General features: G+C 34.6%; 1 protein-coding gene across 7 annotated transcripts in view; it reads right to left on the reverse strand.

Annotated features, from left to right (window-relative positions):
- slif (cationic amino acid transporter slimfast) overlaps nt 1–21,827 on the reverse strand; it is a 59,360-nt gene that overhangs the window by 21,075 nt on the left and 16,458 nt on the right. For 2 of the 7 annotated variants that reach the window (XR_012412982.1, XM_073987688.1), the window contains exon 1: nt 117–374. The exons of 3 other annotated variants lie outside the window; for them this stretch is intronic. The gene's annotated coding sequence lies outside the window, so the exon portion shown is untranslated. Of the gene's footprint in view, nt 1–116; nt 464–21,827 lie in introns of those variants that run through there. 2 more of the 7 variants (XR_012412980.1, XM_073987684.1) reach the window with 2 other exon arrangements.

Below are 21,827 nucleotides of genomic sequence, written 5' to 3' on the forward strand. Positions count from 1 at the left end.
TGAATTTTTAATAACACAATACAGAAAAAACATAGTTAAAAAACAAAATACTTGTCTTTGTTTCCAAAACATCCACAAGGTTTAATTATATATTCACAATACATGTTTTCTCTTACTTTACACACATTTATTTATTCAATTTTTTTTTAATATTTTTTTAAATCATCAATCTCTCTTTTTTTAAGTTTGCAAATTTCACATAAGTTTTTTTTCTTTGGTTTTAAGAAATAAAATTCACCTTTTCACAATTTGTCTCGCTTTTTGCTTTGCCTTTCTACGTTTTTAGTTACGTTTCGAACTTGATGATCTTAACGGCTACGTTTAATAGTTCAAATTATAGACGACCGCACGCGACACGATCTCAACTCGTTCTGAACGTTAACCAACTGATTTTGTTGGCATTAAAGCTCAAAAGAGCTGGCAGGCAGACAACAAACTCTACAGCAACAAAAGCAACAACAATCCAGACTACAAAACAAAGTTAACAACCAATTCAAATACAATAATTTACCAATAATTCTTGATTATTTCTTAACTGGTATTTGTTAAAAAGCCAAAAGAAACCACCAACAACCACAACAACAAAAATACACAAATACATGGAAACTCTCACGAACACACTCTCGTCCGCTCGGTCATTAAACAACACTGTTAGTTATAAATAACAGAAAATATACTATATATCGGAAACCAGAGTCTGTTCCAATACTCTTTTGGCGCTTTAATTTGTTTTGGTTGTAGTTGTTGTTTTTTTTTTTTGTCGATCATTCTCACCACATGAGTTGCCAGTGTATTTCACACACTTTTGACCAAATCACTTAAAGGCGGTTTAAACTGATTATCGCTATCATTAGCCGCTATCGTGCTGCGGCTTATTCCCTTGTCTATACATTTGTAGCGTGGTAACCACAATACGCCACCCCAATAAATTCATTGGGTCATTGCCGATCAATAAACGCATATTAACGACAACGCACTTTACAATACTTAATTCGTATTGCAAATCATGATCATGATCGATAATAATTAATTTTTGTACTACGTTATGTTTGTTATCATGAGGTTAAGTACAATTGTTAATTGTATGGCCCAGAGAATCCAACTGGAAAACATTGCACTATGGTATCAATCAAAAAATTGTTGGCCAAAACAATTTTTTTGAAGTTTCTAAATTTGAACCTGTTTTTTCACAGATTTTAAGATGTGTGGATTTTGTTATAAACACCTGTTGTGACTGTATTTAGTATCCAATTGAAATATAAAGGTAATACCAACATTTATCAACCGATTTTCCTTAAAATTTATACTTAAGGGTGTATAAATTTAGAGTATAGAAAACAAGTACGTATCATTTTCTTGAAAATAGGTCCACTTTTTGTCATAGCCCCCACATAACGGTGCCGTCCGATTTTAGATATTTTGGGGATTTTAGCGTCGTTTTATAACCGATTCAGCTCAAATTTGGTATTTCGAACTGTTGAAAGGTATGAATTCTTCACACTAAAAATGATTAAAATATGAATGTTTTGGTTTAGACCCCACACAACGGGACCACCCTGTTCAACGAATACTTTTCGCAGTTTTTTGTAATTTTGGCCGATAAAACGTAAAAATTGCTGTTTTTACACATTTATTATAAATAATAATTATTTTCAATACAAAATGGACGTTGAAATAGTTTTGGCCAGAAAATTTGGGCTTGAGACCATAGTGCGTTGTTGAGTTATACCAGAGTAGAACTGATAACCGATTAACTGATTTTAACTGGAATTTTATGTGTTAAGATTCAAACAATAAGAAATCAGTTAACGAAAGATAACTTATGTTTTGCCGTTGCGACGGGAGGTAACCCTATAATTATATATTGTGTATTCTAGCGTTCCCATTAATGTAATGAACAAACCCTTCTGTGGTTCTGGAAAGGCTGGTTTTACGAAAAAAATATTCTATTTATAACACTTGGTTTAGACTATGCACTTATATTATGATTAAGTGCATTATCTCGATTTATTTGACATATATTGTATGAAAATGACAACTTATATCCACTGGATTTGCTAAACCAAGCACAGGCTAAACGAGGTATAACCAAGTAAGTGGATTTAATAAATTTATTGGATTTCACATGTCAATTCCATTGTGTATACTTTAAATAAATTCTCATAAAGAAGGTTAACTCGGCAAGAAGCTCTAGTGTAAACGTGGCTTAAATTAATACTGTATTACAACATAACTTGCTGAAATTTTTGATTCGTTCAAGTACTATTTGAATGTAAAACTATCAAAAGACATAAAGGTAAGGTCACATTAGGCAAATATTTGCTCCAGCGAAGTAAGCGTAAATAATGCATTGGCATTTAGGATTACTTGCTATGAGTAAGCGCACACTGACTGTAACTGGAGCAAATATTTGCCAATACCCCGTTTGCACTTAACCGGATTAAAAAGGGGGTTTGGGTTTCAAATGTCAATTCCATAGCGTAAACGTCAAATAAACCCACATAAAGAAGGTTAACCCATCAAAAGGCTCTAGTGCAGACGCCGTTTAATTTGCTGAAATTATTGTTTCGTTCCAGAACTATGATATACATCGTTTGCACTTAACAGGATTTAATAAACCCACTGGGTTTCAAATATCAATTCCATAGCGCAAAAGTCAAATAAATCAAAGAACGAAAAATGGCAAAAATTTAAACGTCGAAATCAACGTATCAGTCAAATGACAGCAAATATGCTGTTAGATTCCAATCAGCTAAATTTGTCTAGCAGAAAATAGAGAAGAGACCGTCATTCAGCCATCTCCAAAATTAGAAGGCGTTCATAGTTCTCTGCCGAGTTTATCTATTTCCTCAAACAGAAGAATTCCAGGGTCATGTCATAATGTCGTATAAAGCCCCTTTTTTCAACCAGACTTGCTACGCGAGTTAGGAACTTCCAATTGGAAATTCTTCCTGATGGGTTAAAGCGTTTTGTTCTTAAGGTACTCTCTCCCTTTCAATTACATGAGGAAGGCGGCAAATGACTGATGGCATCATAAATGTCATTCACGAAGCCAGTTGGCTTTGTCCGGGTCCACACTAATTATGAAATTATAAGGTGGCGTAAAACGCTAGCGTCGTGGTTTCAATCTAACAATTTTTTGTTATTGTGAATACATTGTATGAAAACATAAAGAAACATTTTGACATATTGAAGAATTTTCGGCCAAAAAAAGGTTGTTGTTGTGCTACTTACGTGACCTGGTAAGTAGATCTTACCCTGGAGTAGTTTCATAAAAGAAATATCATTATAATATGCGTTGTTAGTTCCTGTCCACACTAGTGTAATTTCATTGAAAAAATTCATGACATTTGGCGTTCATAGATTCAGTTTCACACTACAGCGAATTTCATGATATTACTCTCCTATGTCCCTATACACACTAGAGTGTTTTCATTGAAAATATTGCATGAAATTGTGCATTCTTAGATCGAGTTCCAAGCTAAAGTAATTTTATGAAATTACTGTAATGTTGAACACGATCTAAGAACCACTAATTTCATGAAATTATTTCAATGAAATCACTCTAGTCTTAACCGGGACTTTGGCCATGTTTATATTATAGCCTTTTGCAGGGTTAACCTTCTTATATGCCATTTAGATATGACACCATTAGCCGGATTTAGCCCATTATCAGGTTTTATTTGCTAAATCCAGCCAAAATCTACCAGATTTCCCATACAAAAATAAATCCTCCTATTGAGTGGATTTGTTTTAAATCTGGCATAAATCCTCGTATACAACTCTGTTTTTTGCAACATGTTGCTAGAAAATACAAAAAGTTGCAAGCTGGCACAAGAAACAAGGTAGATGCATCGGTGAATTGCTACACTAAAAATAATTTAAAATGTAAAAATTTGTAAACAAGGCGGAAAAATTAAATTTGTTTTGATATACAAAGTTGATTTTAATCAACCAAGACTAATATTTATGATGTCTAAACGATAAAATAATTAGTTTATTTATTTTAGATAGGCAAACTGCGATAAAATAATTCTTTATTTGCTCTTAAGTTAGCATTAGTAGCATAATGTGCTAACATTTTCAGTATTAAAAAATAAATTTGTAATTTTACGTATGTTTTTTGAGACGAATTCAATTTAAAAAAATTCGTTTAGCGTTTCAAATTCGTTCAGATGGGCTGATGCATCTACCTTGGTAATTGTGCTATGAACAAAAATCAGCTGACTGCCATTTAAATCCTCCAAAATGTATATCTAAATGCAATGAGTTTTGTACTGGTTTTATTAAATCCAGTCGAGGATTTATGGCTAGTCTAAATGAGCTATTAATGAGGATTTATTTGACGTATACGCCAAGGAATTGACATTTGAAACCCAGTGGGTTTGTTAAATCCGGTTATATAAACGTACTATTAGATTGAGTTCCCACTACTGCAGTTTCAAACACCGTTAAAATTAATAGCTCATTTATAGCCCATTTAGATGTGACTTCATTAGCCGGATTAAGCACATTATCAGGTTTTATTTGCTAAATCCAGCCAAAATCTACCAGATTTCCCATACAAAAATAAATCCTCGTATTGAGTGGATTTGTTTTAAATCCGGCATAAATCCTCGTATACAACTCTGTTTTTTTGCAACATGTTGCTAGAAAATACAAAAAGTTGCAAGCTGGCACAAGAAACAAGGTAGATGCATCGGTGAATTGCTACAACAAAAACAATTTAAGATGTCAATATTTGTAAACAAGGCGAAAAAAATAAATTTGCTTTGATTTAAAGCAAATCCACTCAATACGAGGATTTATTTTTGTATGGTAACTCTGGTAGAGTTTGGCCGGATTTAGCAAATAAATCCTGATAATGCACTAAATCTGGCTAATGATGTCATATCTAAATGACCTATAATTGCTCATTTAGACTAGCCATAAATCATCAACTGGATTTAATAAATCAAGTACAAATCTCATTGCCGATATACCTCTGGGGGATTTAAATGACAGTCAATTGATTTTTGTTCATAGTACAATTACCAAGGTAGATGCATCAGGCCATTAGATCGAATTTGAAACGTCAAAAAAAGTTGTTGCAAATTGAAATCGTCTCAAAAACATACGGCAAATTATAAATTAATTGTTTGATATTCAAAATGTTAGCACATTATGCTGCTAATGCTAAATAATGAGCAAATAAAGAATTATTTTTATCTTTTAGACATCGTAAATATTAGTCTTGGTTGAATAAAATCAACTTTGTATATCAAAGCAAATTTAATTTTTCCACCTTGTTCACAAGTTTTCCTTCTTTCTTGTACCTGCTTGCAACTTTTTGTATTTTCTAGGAACATATTGCAAAAAACAGAGTTGTATACGAGGATTTATGGCGGATTTAAAACAAATCCGCTCAATACGAGGATTTGTTTTTGTATGGAAAATCTGATAGATTTTCGCCGGATTTAGCATATATATACTGATAATACCACCGTGGTGCAATGGTATACACACCCGCCTTGCACGCTGAAGGTCGTGGATTCCATTCCCCGGCCAAGCAACATCAAACAATTTTCAACGGTGGCAAAATAACCCTCAGTAATGTTGGCGACATTTCCTGAGTATTTCAGCCATGTAAAACTTCTCTACAAGTGGTGTCTCAAAACACGCCGTTCGGACTCGGCGATAAACTGTAGGTCCCATATCATTAAGCTAATATGAATCAGGGTGCACTCATTGATATGAGAGAAGTCTCCCTTGTCCCATCTGGGATGTTTGTGGAATAATTATATATATACTGATAATGCGCTAAATTCGGCTAATGAGGTCATATCTAAATGGCCTATAAAAGAGAAATGAGAAGTAGTTGCAATAACTTGCAAATACTTTTTACTTGCGAAATTATCGAACAGGCATAGTGACTTGAAAAAATCCCTTTGCAAGAAATAGAATTTACTTGTGAACATTTTCGTTCGATAATTTTCCACAACTTTCCACGTGGATAATTACGGCAAGAGTGCATCGATCAAATTAATTCTTTGTATGTCGATAATGGGACATCCTTTGTCACTATAAACAACTGGTTTAGTGAATTCAATCGTGGCCAATCGTGGGTTGCCCAAAATCGTTGTGCCAGAAAAAAATTAAGCCGTGCATGAAATGATAATGCAAGATCGCCATGTTATATACCGTGAGATAGAGGCATCTTTGGTCATTTCTCCCACCAACTAACATTTGACATTGCATGAACGCCTGGCCGCAAAAATGGATTTTTCTCATTAGATCCAGCAAAATTGGTCAAAAAAGGCTTTTGTGAATTGGTGAAAAGAAATTGTGAATAAAAACTATCATGGTGCTTCAAACGACATTTATAAGCTCGTCACAGACGACGAATCTGTTTATCTTTGCTTAGGAGCCCGAAACAAAACAGGGATCGACCGTCTAGGTATTTCGAAAGCGAGCCAAATCGAACTAAAGTTGTTCGTATAAGAAGCACTTCGAGTCAAAGAGCTTCTTCGGAAAAACTAACCAGTCTCCACTCGGTTAGTTTATCCGAAGAATCGGTACGGCTTGAGAAATGTTGGATGGTTAATTCTGAGTGGTACATTACAATTTTTTGCCTAAAGTATCTAGAGAAATAAGAAAAACGAACGAGAAAAGACGAATCATTCTGCATCATGGCAACGCGAGCACTCTCACATCGACTCAAACCTGCGCCTGTTTGACCGGACAAAACGTGGATTGATGGGTCATGCGCCGTAAAGCCCTGACTGGGGATCCAATGACTTCATTTTATTCCAGCACATCCAGAAAAAAAGGCGAGTTCAACGATTTTCGTCGCCAGAATATGCTGTAGAAGCTTTCAAAAACCATGTTTTGGAGGTGTCTCAATCAAGCCACTGTAAACATTACAACACATGGCCGTATGTCAAACTGTGCTGAGTACGCTTAGACTAAAAACTGTCAAACTTTCCAAAAAAAAAAGACAAATGACGCCCGGCTGCACTGCATGTTGCCTACGCCAGAAGGTTTTCTAGTGCCCCTCGTATATGTCAAATAAATCGAGACAATGCAGTTAATCGTCGTATAAGTGTATAGTCTAAACCAAGTTTAACTGTTAAAACGAAAAATGGAAAAAATTGGAGTGCTTTTTCACTAGTCTACATTGCACTACTTCCAATTTATTTTGCTGGGTATAAACGTACTGGTAAGTCGATGGTCCGACTAGCACGATTTCAACATGGCGACGTCAAGTTTATAGGCGAGGGGTATGACGTAGTGAAACCCATGTACATGGTTTTCTGTGTTTGTTGTGTTGCCTCTTCTTGTTATTCGTTGCAAGTTTTTTTTATATATATAAAACCCTGATGGACATAACATTGCGGAAGCACCAGCAACACAGATACCTATGCACGCGTGAATAATTCTTTCACAATTTTTTATAATTAGTTCCCTTATTAACCGTAGGCTTCTTTTTCTGATCTGATTGTGGTCTAAGGATATATGTACTTATGTATGTATGTGTTCTCAGTGAAGTCATCAATTTTTTCCAAGTCTGTGATAATAGCTGTATCTTTTTACGTGATAATTAGTAATAATTATTACTAATGTTGCAGATTTTGAGAGTTGTGTAAAGGAAAAGTTGCTGAAAAAATGTTTCAGCAACATTTATAAAGTAAAAAGCAAAGACATAAATGCAACTAATAGTACGTTTATATATAACCGGATTTAACAAACCCACTGGGTTTCAAATGTCAATTCCATTGCTTAGAGGTAGTTTACACCATCTATCAATGTCTTATGACACGAAAAAAAACCATTCCATATCTACCCACGGAGGCAATGTGGAGACGCAGTTTTTTTACATTTTTGCTGGTGTGGGCCCACAGAGTAAATGGCGTAAGGAAAATCTCCAATATTGCACATATTGGGGAATATATAACGATGGAAAGTTTCATGTCATATGACATTTACATATAGTGTAAACTACCCCTTATATTTCAAATAAATCCTCATAAAGAAGGTTAACCCTGCCAAAAGGCTATAATATAAACATGGCCTAAGACTAGACAAAATGCATGCAACAAAAAAATGCTTATGCTATGTTTACATTTACGAAATCCACTCGATTTCATCTGTCAAATCCATAGGTTAAACGTCAAATGAAATCCAATGGATTTCAGATGAGATTTCATTTGACGTTTGAGCTATGGAATTGACAGATGAAATCGAGTGGATTTCGTAAATGTAAACTTAGCATTACGAAACTTTGTATAGAAACATTACCCTTAACAGATTGCAGTAAATTTAAAACCGCAACCAAGGAGGAACATTTCATGTAATGGTATCAGAAACGAAATTTATGAATTCAAGGATCTATTCAAGAATAATTCTATGTCAATTGGATCGGTAAATTCGGTTAAATACGTAAAAATTTATAAAAGAAAAAATGTTATATCACCATATCGTGAAATAACATTATGTTAAATTCAAAAGCCATTCACTGAAAAATGATAGCAAAAAAATGTCTTATCTTGTTGTATTTATGTCTTTGTCAAATAATTATTCTTGAATAGATCCTTGAATTCATACATTTCGTTTCTGATACCATTACATGAAATGTTCCTCCTTGGTTGCGATTTTGAATTAACTGCAACCTGTTAAGGGTAATGTTTCTATACAAAGTTTCGTAAAAATTTTTTTGTTGCATGCATTTTGTCTAGTCTTAGTTGTATTTATGTCTTTGTCTTTGTAAAAAGACACAAAGACATAAATGCTACAAGATAAGACATTTTTTTGCTATCATTCTTCAGTGAATGGCTTTTGAATTTAGCATAATGTTATATTACGATATGGTGATATAACATTTTTTTCCTTTATACATTTTTACGTATTTAACCGAATTTACCGATCCAATTGACATAGAATTATTCTTGAATAGATCCTTGAATTCATAAATTTCTTTTCTGATACCATTACATGAAATGTTCCTCCTTGGTTGCGATTTTGAATTAACTGCAACCTGTTAAGGGTAATGTTTCTATACAAAGTTTCGTAAACATTTTTTTGTTGCATGCATTTTGTCTAGTCTTAGTTGTATTTATGTCTTTGAAAGACACCCCTAATGTTTCATATCTACAAAGACGTAAATACAACAAGATAAGACGTAGGGGATGAATGAAACCAAGCAACGGTCTTGACCGGCTTTAACATGGCAAAGCCCAGGATTTATCTTGGTCCCTCTTTCATCTCAAGTGGACACTGACCTCCCCGTGGTGTCACCTGGGGAACTGCCTTTAACACCCGTTAAAGGTAGTGAGCTAACATGTGCCGCGCGTTCACCCATAAGAACGTTAAAAACTTGGGTTTGGGCGTCGGGTTAGTAACCCTCCCCTAGAAAAAACATCCTACTATGAAAAACGAAAGAAAAGAAAAACAAACCCCTCTAAAGTTGACGAACCCCGTAAACGTTTTAAGGACCATGATCTGCGAATCTGCACCTGGAATGTTCGCACCCTTTATAGAGAAGGTGCAGTCTTCGCATTGGCAGACGTACTTGAAAAGTACAAGGCCTATATTACTGCCATACAGGAAATACGATGGATTGGGAAAGGCGTCACAACAACACCTAAAGGTGACTCACTGTATTATAGCTGCCATGACGTAAAGCATGAGTTTGGTTGCGGATTCGTAGTTAGTCGGAGACTAAAACTTCTGGTATCCAGCTTCACCCCAGTGAATGAAAGACTTGCTGCAATTCGAATAAAAGCTAAATTCTTCAACATCAGCTTTATTTGTGCTCATGCTCCCACTGAAGAAAAGGACGAACAGACCAAAGATATATTTTACGAGCGCTTAGAAGAAACATATGACCGTTGCCCTGCCCATGACATTAAAATCATTCTAGGCGATTTTAATGCCAAAATTGGAAAGGAGAATATCTTTGGCCCAACAGTCGGGAAATTCAGTCTCCACAGTGAAACATCTGACAATGGTATGAGGCTGATAGACTTTGCAGCTGCAAAAAATATCGTAGTTAGCAGTACCAGATTTAATCATCTCGATATTCATAAGGGCACCTGGCTGTCTCCAGATCAAAGAACAAGTAATCAAATTGATCATGTTGTAATAGATGGAAGACATTCATCCAGCGTGTTGGATGTACGATCGTTCCGAGGCGCAAACATTGATTCGGACCACTACCTTGTTGCAGCAAAGGTACGTACCCGTCTAAACGTTGCAAATAAAGCACGAACAGACTCAACGCGGAAGTTGGACATCGATAGGCTGCAAACACAACAGATAGCCACAGCATATTCCACTCAACTAGCCCAATTGCTTAACGCGAGCACTCCTTGTCCCGATAACATAACAACACAATGGCAACATATTGCCCACTCCATGCAAACAGCCGCAAAATCCATACTTGGATTCCAGAGACCTCCACAAAGGAATTCATGGTATGACCAGGAGTGTCGTGCTGCTACCGAAGAGAAAAATGCGGCATATAGAGCTACTTTACAATCAGTAGCAACGCGTAGCGCGCGAGAGAGATATCGGGAGAAAAGGAGAGAAGAGAAACGGCTTTTCCGCAAGAAAAAGAGAGAAATGGAACAGCGGGAGTGTGAAAAAATCGAGATGTACAGGAGACAGAATGGAGTTTGAAAATTCTACCAAAGAGTGAAACATCAAACAGATGGCTTTGGTACAGGCACATCCTCCTGTAGAGACCAGCAAGGTAATCTGGTAACAGATACAGATAGCGTGCTCAGGATATGGAAGGAACATTTCTCCAATCTGCTGATATCCAATAGTAGCGAAGACGATGATACCACAGATCCAATCCCAGAAGATGGTATAGAATGTATACCGCCCGGCCAAGATGAGGTAAAGACAGAAATAAATCGGCTGAAGAATAATAAGGCAGCAGGAGCCGATGGCTTACCAGCCGAGCTGTTCAAAACCGGAGGCGACACGCTGATAAGGTGTATTCATCAGCTAGTTAGCACCATCTGGCAGGAAGAACGAGTACCCGACGATTGGAACCTGAGCATCCTATGTCCCGTCCACAAGAAAGGAGATAAGACTGTATGCTCAAACTATAGGGGCATAAGTCTTCTCCCTATTGCCTATAAGATAGTGTCAGGGATATTGTGCGAACGACTAAAGCCAATGGTCAACGAAATAATTGGACATACCAATGTGGCTTTAGACCTGGCAAGTCCACCATTGACCAGATATTTACCCTGCGGCAAATCCTAGAGAAGACCCAAGAGATGCAGATCGACATATTTCACCTTTTTGTCGATTATAAAGCAGCATTCGACAGTCCCCTCCGATCAAAGGTATTCCACGCAATGTCTGAATTTGGTATACCCGCAAAGCTCATCCGGCTTTGTAAGATGACTTTAACTGATACTAGGTCCTCAGTTAAAATTGGAAAGAACCTCTCCGAAGAATTTTGTACCAAAAGAGGTTTCAGACAAGGAGACAGCCTTTCGTGTGACCTATTCAACATTTTGCTGGAAAAGGTAATACGAGATGCAAATGTCAAAAAAAATGGCACAATTTACACCAATAGCCACATGTTACTTGCCTATGCTGATGACCACAGTTTATACAGTTGGCCATTCAGCCCAAACTAGTTAGCCCTGACTATTTAGTTTGCTGTCAAATACATAAAATACAAAGGAAATCAAATCACAATAATGAACAATCTATTATGTTTGCTGTCAAATGTTGTTAACAGAACTCTGAATGGCCAACTGGGCCATTCAGCCCAAACTAGTTAGCCCTGACTATTTAGTTTGCTGTCAAATACATAAAATACAAAGGAAATCAAATCACAATAATGAACAATCTATTATGTTTGCTGTCAAATGTTGTTAACAGAACTCTGAATGGCCAACTGTATAAACTGTGCTGATGACATAGACATCATGGGACTATCAGTAAAGGAAGTAACTGATACCTTTAGGAAGGTCGAAGCAGAATCTGCGAAAGTGGGTCTGGCGGTAAACGGCGAAAAGACCAAATTGATGGTGTCGACGCGCAAAGCGTCCATAGAGCTCGGACCAACTGTAGAAGTTGGTACCTACAATTTTGAGGTAGTTAAAGACTTCGTCTACCTCGGCACTGCCATAAACACAACAAACAACATCAGTTGTGAAATAAGAAGAAGAATTATATTGGCCAACAGATGCTACTATGGTCTAAGTAAGCAATTTAAAAACAAAGCCACATCTCGTCAAACAAAAATAACACTATACAAAACGCTGATACTACCCGTGCTAATGTATGGTCCGAAGCATGGGTACTTGCGCAAGCAGATAAGGCAGTGCTTGGTGTGTTTGAGAGGAAAATTCTTCGAAAGATCTACGGGCCGATTTGCGTTGACGGTGAATATCGACGTCGTATGAACCACGATCTATATAAGCTATACAAAGACATGAATATAGTTAAACGTATCGAGATGCAACGATTGCGTTGGCTAGGCCATATCATGAGAATGAGCGATGATGAACCCGCTAAAAAGGCGTATGAATACATGCCACATGGCGGTGCACGCAGAATAGTCAGGCCTAAGCTTCGATGGAGCAAACAAGTGGATAAAGAAATGGAAAGGCGCGGTATTCCAAAAAGTCAAGCGAAAAACAGAGAGGAATGGAGATCTTTTCTTAGTTCGGTCTATGGAACAAATGTTCTGTAATGGGCCAACTAAGTAAGTAAGTTATGTTACGATATGGTGAAATAAAATTTTTTTCTTTTATACATTTTACGTATTTAACCGAATTTACCGATCCAATTGACATGGAATTATTCTTGAATAGATCCTTGAATTCATAAATTTCGTTTCTAATACCATTACATGAAATGTTCCTCCTTGGTTGCGATTTTGAATTAACTGCAACCTGTTAAGGGTAATGTTTCTATACATAGTTTCGTACACATTTTTTTGATGCATGCATTTTGTCTAGTCTTATTTGTTCTATGTCTTTGATATCTAGTACAGTCATTCTTGTTTATAAATATTCTTAAAACTGTTTCATTAGATATTAATATAGCTTTGTTCCAGAACTAAAAAGCTTTTACACTTTTTTACCAGTTGTAAACATTTTACCACATAACCTGTCCCCCTACGCAAAAAAGTGGTAACATGTTCACTTCTCCTTAAACAAAAATGGCGCTGAATGACGATCTCTTTAAAATATTTTTACACGAAAATTTGAGTGTCTAAAAATAGTAACGTGGTTGCCGGCTTCTAATTGGCTGGTATACCGTCTTTGACATTTGTCCAGTGTTTTTAATGTTTTTTTTTTTTTTTTTCATTTTTCCATTCCCGTACATTTTGAACAAAGTTGTATTTGTATCTTATTTTTCGCAGTTCGCTCTTTTACTACTTTTACCATTAAAAAAGTACGGGAGCACACATTATGCCGTATTTACATCAAACAGATTTGAACAAACCCCATTTCTAACGTTGCCGCTTCTAATGACGTATTTAGATAAAACTGTTAATAAAGTTGACAGCGTAAATAAGCTTTAGATCACTAACCAAGGGGCTGTTCTCAAAACATTCCATTCCAAACTTAACATACATACCAATTAGATTTGGCCTTAACAAAGATCAATGACTCGGACACTGTTAGAAGTCGCTTTTAATTTCAGTTTTGATATTAAACTTCAGCTTGAGAAAACAACAATAACTAAATTTCAATTTAAGCCAAGTAAAATCAAAAAAAAACTAACAAACCAAATATGTTGTCACAATGAGGCAAGTGTTGAAAAATTCACGTGAGCTTTTGACCAAGTTAACAAACAAAAACAACACATAATAATGCAATTTAAAATACTTATGCATTCTACGGAATTATTTAACTAAAATATAGGCAGAAATACATAACATATTGTTGTTATTGTTTATTAAAGACGGTAAAGATAACTGGAAATGACCAGAAAATTCTTAATCCTAATTTAATTTGCAAAAAACCAAAATAATGGACTATAAAAATCAGTGGAGCGTAAAACACATGTTTCAGAGAAAAAACATGTGTTTTAAAGACTATTTTTACTAAAGCCCGTTTGTTGAAAACATGGTTCATCAAATAAATCAAAGTGTATATACACATAGATCAAATCTTTGGTATTTACATTTGACACCTAGTTTATTATTGACTTATTTTGAAAACTATACCACAAACAAATTTACATACATATACGTATATTTATGTACATATGTATGTTGTTAGCAAATATTAACAATAACAATTACGGTGCTAAGAATGAGATGTGAAGAGCGAGTTTGTTGCTATAGTCACAGAAACTAACTACTATTGACAAATTTTGCGCTTGTTATACTTTTAACACCATGACCAACAACAAAAATCATAACAAATTAGTTAATAAATATTTGTTAAAATATTTTACGTCATATTACTTCTAAAAATGTCAATTGCTAACATAACATAATTATCTTTATTAATGATTTTGCTAAATATTTTTACAGTTAATACTGTCACAGCATTGTGTGTTTTATGGGTAAATGGAAAGAAAAAGCGGTCAAAACAAACGTCATAACTGAAGAATTCCATTGATTTGTAATAATCAGACAGACAATTAGCAGAAATGTCAAAAAGACTAGCTGTTAAATTAATAAATCAATAATGAAAATGAGGTGATAATTAATTGAATTACATAGAGCAAAAAAATATTTATTTTTTTAGCAAAGGGGGGAGTTTATCTATGATGAAATTGTAAGGTTTCATAAAACCCCAGTGTCGTGGTTTAAATCGGACAATGTTTTTGTTGTTGTGAATAAATTGTATGAAAACGTAGATATACATTTTGACATATTGAAGAATTTTTGACCAAAAATGAGTTGTTGTTGTGCACCTTACGTGACCTGGTATATACATCTTGAGTGTATCATTTGAGATTGCATATTTAAACGAATTTTACACTTGCTCTTAGAACAGGTGTTTTGGGAGTTTACCTCATTTATTTGACAGATATTGTATGGAATTGACAACTTAAATTACGCATGTTTTATAAAACATGCTAAATGTTAAATGCATTTTAAACGCAAAACTTTAAGAAACTTTAACTTAAAGGAACAAAGATTATGTAATTGAAATGTTGTACCAATACTGCGTTTAGATTAACGAAATCCCTTGGATTTAAAACGTCAATTACAATGAACAAAATCCTCGTCATAAATAAATAGGATTTTATTTGACGCATACGTACTGTTATACTATGTTAACATTTACGAAATCCACTCGATTTCATCTGTCAATTCCTTTGTGTATACGTCAAATGAAAACTCATCTGAAATCGATTGAATTTCATTTGACGTTTGAGCAATGGAATTGACAGTTGAAATCGAGAGGATTTCGTAAATGTAAACATAGTATTAGTTAGAGATCAAATCTCTACTCATCAGTTCCGTTACGATTTGTTTTTCATAGAAGAAGAGCTAAAATAAATCATTCCTAGAAAAAATGCCATGTTTATTTTTGGATGTTTTCCCAAGATAAACCATGTTTTATGGAAAAATCCTTCAACAAATATCGCTAGTAGTATACCTTTATAATGCCCTGTTTTAATACTATATCTCAATAGGTTTCCTTATCACATTATTAATTAAATATAAAATAATACAAGTACCAGACATAACACAAGATATGATAATTTCCCTACTTCATCAACTTTTCGATTAGAAAACAAAAACGTTAGACGTATTTTATGGCATATTTTCAGACACACCGTAATCTTATCAGAATGTTCCGTGTACCCGCAGTGATCATCATCAAATCGACAGTTTGAAATAAACGTCAAACTTTTAATAACTACTCAAGAGATATTATCTTTTTTTCTTTTGAAGAGAAGAAAAACTCTGACGCAAGGTGTGCAAAAATATCTAGGGATGGGCAGAGGGAGACTTCATGCATACCAGAAATGACAACCAAATTCAATTACTGTTTCACCCTTATTGCACTATGGGAATTACTTACACAATAAAAGGCTTTGGTATTAGAGCTTTTTGCCTGGATAATCTTCTTTATGAGGATTTTGACATTTGAAACCCAGTGGGTTTATTAAATCCGGCTAAATGCAAACGCACTATGAGGTCCGCTTTAGGGCAAACACGTCATTTATTTGACAGGTATTCTATTGAATTTAAAACTTCAATAACTCATGTTTTAAAAAGATGTTAGATGTAAATTGAGCTGGAGTTCTGTAGGCATTAGAGGCTTTTTGCCGGGTGAATGTTTGGTTTACATTCGGCATCGTTTCGTGATTTCGCGCGAAATCATGGTGAAATAAGAAAGTGTTACATCAAATCACGTCAAACGTCAAATTTGCTCACAATAATGCATTACTGTGAATTGCTTGTTTATATTTTGTATGTGATTTTATTCACAATAACGAATTTTGACAACTGGTATGAAGATCAGCTGTTTTTGGCGTTACACATTCTTATTCCACCATGCGCGAAATCAAGCAAATGCTTGGTTTACATTTACGAAATCCACTCGATTTCAACGGTCAATTCCTTTGGGTATACGTCAAATGAAAACTCATCGGAAATCCATTGGATTTCGTTTGACGTTTAATCAATTGAATTGACAGTTGAAATCGAGTGGATTTCGTAAATGTAAACTTACTAAAAATGTACCATGATTTCGCATACAAAAACGAATGGCCTGTTCCCGTACTTTATAAAGTGGTAAAAGTCGTAAACGATTTTCATATAAATTTTGTGTACGGGAACGCAAAAAGTGTAAAAGTGGTAAATATTGTAAAAACTTTTAAGTTCTGGAACAGAGCTGTAATCATCTCATTTCGTGATTTCATCGAAATCACGGTACTCATGCCTAAAAAAGTACCAAAAGTTGCAACGCTTTTCACGTATCGCAATAAACAAGGTAGATGTGCGAATTGCTGCAACAAAAAAATTTAGGGCCTGTTTATGTATGTCGATAAGAAAATGAATGCGTAAAGCGGGGTACACACGATCAGTTTTGACTGTCGATTTTTCGGAAATATCGATAAATGTCAAACCGTCCACCAACCAGAAAATATTTTGTGGTTGCCTGATGACTGACAAAAATGAACGGCCACACGGCAAGCTACCGATTATTTGAGCAAAACTGACAGTTAAAACTGATCGTGTGTACCCCACTTAAGAAAAACTACCAAATTTGAGTGTGTTTTTATACCCTCCACCCATGGTAGAACAATAAAAGGTAACAGCAATACACAGCTGACTGAACTGGTTTGTAACGTTAGTGTCAAATTCCATACGACATTTTATATATTTATTTCTATTTCGATGTACATTAGGGATATATATTTTTTGAGGAAAAAAAGACTTCTTCATATCAATGATATGTAATCTACTCAAAGTCCGAACGACGAGCCGCACAATAAAGAACCGCTTATAGAGGCGGTACAACGTTTGTTAATATGTGAGGTATTTTTTAAATTTGAAAAAAAAAAATAAAGCACTAATAAACATGTGCTTCTTTGATTTCAAAAACAAAAATTGAACCAGCTTCTCCTTTTTCAATGAATTTCCAGACATTTATAGACATTTCCTTGTTTTGTTTACATGTACCGGTGACAGTAACGTTACAAACAAATTCCTTTGTGGTTGTTGTTGAGTTGTGTTTGTTGTAGTATTTATTTTACCTTATATTTGTTCTACCATGCCCTCCACCATAAGATGGGAGGTATATTAAGTTTGTCATTCTACTCTAAATAATCATTGTAGACCCCACAAACTATATATAATCTAGATCAGCGTGCAATTCTACATTGAATAGCCATATCCGTCCGTCTGTCCGTCTGCGGAAATCACTCTAGCGTCCGAACGAATTGGATGAAATTTTGGTAGAATCTATTATATGTACGTAGGACTTTTGGCATTGAAAACGGGCTATGTAGGTCCACGTTTCCGTATAGCCCCCATACAAAGTGACGCGTGATGCGTCGTCGTTTTAAAGAATTTTTAAGATATTTATCCCATTTTACCACCGAATTGGTTGTAATTTGGTATTTTCTGTCTCCAGAGGCGATAAAACATGTCTACCAAAGTTTGTTTATATAGGTCCACGTTTTGGTATAGCCCCCATATAACGCCCCATATATAGTACGCGTCACTTTAAGATATTTTGAATGTATTAGTCTCATTTGACCACAGAATCGGTTGTAACTTTGAATTTTGTGTTTCCAGAGGCTAAGAAACATTTCTACCATAAAATTTTTATATAGGTCTACGTTTTAATACATGGTAGAACAAATACAAGGTAAAGTTAATACTACAACAAATACAACTCGAACAACAACCACAAAGGAATTTGTTTTTGTTTGTAAACCTTAGTGTCAACGTAAATGTAAACAAAACAAGGAAATGTCTATAAATTATTGGAATTTAAAAACTAATAATATTTCACATTTGATTGAATATTTTGGAAAACATGAATGAAAACTCATTAGATTTTCAATTTGAATGTTTCCATATCATTCCACTAAATGCATCATTTCTCGCAGAAAGTAGAATACTTGCAAAAATGTTTCGGGTCGCTAGTAATTCATTGAAAAAAGAGAAGCTGTTTCAATATTTGCTTTTGAAAACAAAAAAGCACATGTTTATTATGGCTTTATTCTTTTCAAGTTTAACAAAATACCACACATATTAACAAATATTGTACCGCCTCTATAAGCGGTGTTTTAGTGTGCGGCATGTCGGTTGGACCTGGAGGAGGTTACATGTCAATGATATGAAGCCGTCTTTATGGGAAATAGTTTTTTTTCTGATGAATAAATTTGTTCTTGAAAAATATATATCCCTAATATACATTGAACATAGAAATAAATACATAAAATGTCGAATGGAATTTGACACTAAGTCCCAATTTACATTAGGCGAGTTTACTTGCGGCAATTGTCAGTTTGTTGGTGAGAGAGGGTGTTGAGAGGCAAAGGGTTACCATATGCCTCACCTCTCTCTCTATCAAACTGACAATTGCCGCAAGTAAACTCGCCTAATGTAAATTGGGACTAACACTACAACCCAGTTCAGTCAGCTGGGTATTGCTGCTACCTTTTCTTGTTCTACCATGGTTTTAATATAGCCCCCATAGGACGATAATCTCCCGATTTTCGGTATTTTGAAGGTTTTAGCCTCATTATCACATCGAAGTGGCTAAAATTTGGGTATTTAGTCTTCGTTTGGGGGCATAAAACTTTCCCCAGAAATTTTTAGGTATAGGTCCACACCTTCATATAGCCCCCATAGAACAGTTCCTCCCGATCTTCGGTATTTTGAAGGTTGCTGCTCAATATCCCATCGAAATGACATTTGGTAATTAGAAATAGCTGACATTTATTATTAAAAGCCTGTTTCACTATGTCGAACGAAAATGAAAACGAAAGAAAAACTACTTAACTCGTGTATGATTTTCAAATGTTATAGTTGTTTCGAAGCAAAAACAAAGTCAATATTACCATGAAAAGCAAAGTTTAGGTTTTTTCGTTCGCATTCATTTTCTTTCGACAATGTGAAACAGACCCTAAGTTTGGGACTTTGTTACAATATTAATATTTCATTGTGTTCCTGCACTTTTTTCATGGTAACGTTTGCAAAAGAGCGAAATGTCAAAAAATACTTTCCTATACAAATTTGTTGAAATAGAGTGGAAACGGAAAAATGACAGGAATTGCAAAAACTCTTACAGAAATGTAAAATCACTGAATTTGGCAATCAGATGCCAGCAAACAAGCTCCTAGTTTCTACTCGGCCAAATTTGTATAGCAGAAAATATTATTCTACTCCATTTTTGTATAAAGAGATGTGCGAGTTTAGTACATAAACGCATTTCTAGCACAAAACAGGAACAATTTGTGCAAGTCGTACTATTTTGCAAGTTCTGGAACACAACTTTATCAATCAAAATGTCCAATTATGATGCTTCGACGATAAAAAATGGTACATTTATTAGTATTATACACATTAATTATAAAATATGTTGATACGCATAATTTTACGATTATTTTAGAAATAATGCAGCAAATTTGTATATTATCGTATATTTTTAACGACAAATTAAATTTGCAAAAACTTGTTCATGTTCAATCATCTGCACATATGCATCTACCTTGATTATTGAATATGTTTGGAATCAACAAAAAATAATAGTACATTTACATTTACGAAATCCACTCGATTTAAACTGTAAATTCTTTTGCGTATACGTCAAATGAAATCTCATCTGAAATCCATGTGATTTTATTTGACGTTTAAGCAATGGAATTGACAGTTGAAATCGAGTGGATTTCGTAAATGTAAACCTAGCATAAATGTAAACAACGGGGTGTATTTCAGGATTTTGTGAAATCCAGTGGATTTCGGAGCATAAGTATAAACCAGCTATAACCTTCTTTATGAGGAATTGACATGTGAAACCAAGTGAGTTTATTAAATCCGGTTAAGTACAAACGGGGTATTGTCTTACATATGTACATATATATCTTATAGCTTTACATGACTGTAATGGGAATTCTGACGAATATATTACTCGATTTATTCAAATTGTATTGCCTTTATACACGAATATAAGTATACCGTTCATGCAAAGCTGTTAAATCAAAAGTTTAACTAAAGTTTGTTTAAATATTTGTATTTAACTATATAGTAGCAGCAGAATGCACACATGTGTATGTCAACGTATTTAAACAGCAATAATTTTTCTGGACGTTTTTAATATTTTATCATTATTACTACATTTTATGTCTTTTGTAAAAAATAAACAATAGAGATGCAAAATGTAAAAATATTCAATAGAGGTCTTCGCATTCAAATTAAACGAATATTCATAACTGTTTATGTAATAAAAAATTTTCCAAAGATAAGTGAGTTATAGTTATATAGCGGGCACCTGTTTAAATTAAATACTTGGCAATTTTCAAAAAATTAACTTCCCAATTACCAAAAGACTAAAAACCTCTACGGACAAAGAGTACATCGGTTTCAAGATTTATTTATCTATGCCGCCTATTCTCCCTATAAATTATAAGGTGGCGGGCGTAATAGCTCATTTCAGGCCGCTGCACATACGGCTCGTTGAGCGTTGCGTTATAACAACCACATGAAAACTTCAAGAACAAACTTGGCATCACTTACACATTTTTCATGTGGTTGTTGTTTTCAACGCGCAACGCGTCGCACAACGGACCGTATGTATTTGGCCCATTAGACTAGCCATAAATCCTGAACGGGGTTTAATATATCCAGTACAAATCTCATTGCATTTAGATATACCTGTGGAGTATTTGAATGGCAGTCAACTGATTTTTGTTCATAGCACAATTACCAAGGTAGATGCATCAGCCCATCTAATCGAATTTGAAACGTCAAAAGAAGTTGTAAATGGAATTCGTCTCAAAAAACATACGGCAAATCAAAAATTTATTGTTTAATATTGAAAATGTGAGCACATTATGCTTCTAATGTTAACTCAAGGCACATTTATAAAAGGTAGAAGTGACAATAAGCTGTATTTTTACTTTTTTTTGTAAATTTGGTTTTCAAAATGTAATAGGCTCACTCAAATTTGAAACTTCGAACTTTGCTACCGAAAAATACTTGTTTTGATCATAAACTTGTAATAAAAATTACCTACGAGAATGCGTTATATTTACATTTTGATTCAAAATTTGTTCTATTTTAGATGATTTTCAAAACGTATTTATGTTTTTCCTGAAAAAAAAATTGGAACGACCCTATTACTCAATATTTATCTTTGACAATTAATTTTTAATAACAACAATGT

This window comes from Musca autumnalis, unplaced genomic scaffold (assembly GCF_047663935.1).
Source record: "Musca autumnalis isolate F117 unplaced genomic scaffold, ASM4766393v1 scaffold_4, whole genome shotgun sequence".
Classification (NCBI taxonomy): domain Eukaryota; kingdom Metazoa; phylum Arthropoda; class Insecta; order Diptera; family Muscidae; genus Musca; species Musca autumnalis.